Source organism: Elaeis guineensis, chromosome 13 (genome assembly GCF_000442705.2).
Source record: "Elaeis guineensis isolate ETL-2024a chromosome 13, EG11, whole genome shotgun sequence".
In the NCBI taxonomy this organism is placed as follows: Eukaryota; Viridiplantae; Streptophyta; class Magnoliopsida; order Arecales; family Arecaceae; genus Elaeis; species Elaeis guineensis.
This window is the reverse complement of record NC_026005.2, coordinates 88,984-90,897: the sequence shown is the minus strand read 5'-3', so window position 1 is coordinate 90,897 and position 1,914 is coordinate 88,984.

Below are 1,914 nucleotides of genomic sequence, written 5' to 3'. Positions count from 1 at the left end.
ATGGAGTGACTTAGCTTTTGTCTACCTGTATGTTAGTACCGAATATAGAGACTGAAGCGTCGTGTAGCATGAGGCGACCAGTCTAATTGATTAAAAAATTCCTACGGTGATGGTTGATGATTTTAATTATATTTTTGGCTTAGAAGATAAAAAAAGGTCAGCTTTTTGTGAAGAATGTGAACACCAATGAGTTTCAAAAGTTTACACATTACAGGATTGGTGGATCTTGATTTTGTTAGGCAGTGGTTTACGTGATGTAATAATCGTTTGGGGGCACTTCAGATCTGGGAGAAGATTGATAGGATATTTGCTACCACAGCTGGATCCAACATTACCCTACTTTCTGAGTCCACCATCTTTCGAGGACACTTCGAACCATTGCCTACTGTTGCTGGTTATTGACACCTTCTCTTCTCATCATAGTCTTTTTCGATTTGAGAAATTCTGGCTTAATTACCTTAGGTTCTGAAAGATTGTTAGAGAGATTTGGAGACTATCGGTACGTGTGATGCCAGATACCGTGTGACCAGATGGCTGGAGTTGATGAGAATGCGTCTGCTAAGATGGAACATAGTAGAGGTAGGCGAATTTTCAAGCGGCTTGAGGTGGTTGATGGAGCTCTAGGAGCTGAAGGAGTGCCAGGAGGGTCTTGCAGAGACTGATCTATCTGTCCTTAGGAGCTTACTTTCTACCCATCACTCTCTTCTACAATAATAGGAGACCTTCTAGAGGCAGAAGTCTTAGGTACAGTGGATTCGTGAGGAGGATCAAAATACGAGATTTTTTTATCAATTTACTATTATCTGATGACATAGGAATCGGATTAGGGTGATCAAAAATCCTACAGGCCAGTGGATGACTATGGAGGACAACATCAGACAGGAGTTTGTCCAGTTCTTTAGATCCCGATGGATGGAGCCGCTGGGAGGGAGCAGGATTGCCCCCCCTCCCCCCAGGATGGTAGTCTCGGAGGAGCAGAACAGGTGTCTAGTGGAGGATGTTTCCTCTAAGGAGGTGAGGAGGGCTTTTTGGACCATGACTGAGGATAAAGCCCAGAGTCCAGATAGATTTTCACTTCTCTTTTTTAGAAGATACTGACCAATAATTCAAACTGAGATTGTTGCAACGATATAGGAGTTCTTTGCCACAAGTCAGATGTCAGATGCCTGGAAGCAAACTTTCATCATCCTGATTCTGAAGAAGCTGGATGCTGCGGAGCCTCGTCACTTTAGGCCGATTAGCTTATGCACTACTCTTTATAAAATCTGCACAAAGCTGATGGTGTGTAGGATGCAGCCCATTCTTCCTCGATTGATCTGTCCGAAGCAAGGGGCTTTTATCGGAGGATACAGCATCTCTGATAATATTTTGGGGGCTCAGGAGTTCATGCACAACCTACGATGAGCTTCTCCCCATCGGAGGCTCATGACAATTAAGTTGGACATGGAGCAAGCTTATGATCGCATGAGCTGGAATTTTTTAGAGAGGGCCTTGATGGATTTTGGATTCCACCCCACCTGGATTGGCTGGATTTTGGCTTACACCTGAAGCCCTTCCTTTGCCATATTACTCAATGGGACGCCGTCGGACTTCTTCTACTCCAAACTCGAATTGCACCAAGGTTGTCCTCTGTCCCCTTATTTTTTCATTATATGTGCTGATACTCTGGTGCGAGCTATTTGTGTTGTGGCCCGAGGGCTAATCTTAGATCCCTATCTGCCGGCATCCGGTGCCCAATCAATCTCGCATCTCTTTTTCACAGATGATTGTTTGTTGCTTGACCGAGCTAGTGCTTGGAAGGCAATTGGCTTCCGAAGGACCTTAGAGGAGTATTGTGCGGCATCAGACCAGAGAGTCTACCTCCTCAAATCGATGGTGATTTTTAGTCCGAGGACCTCAGCTCATATGTGGATC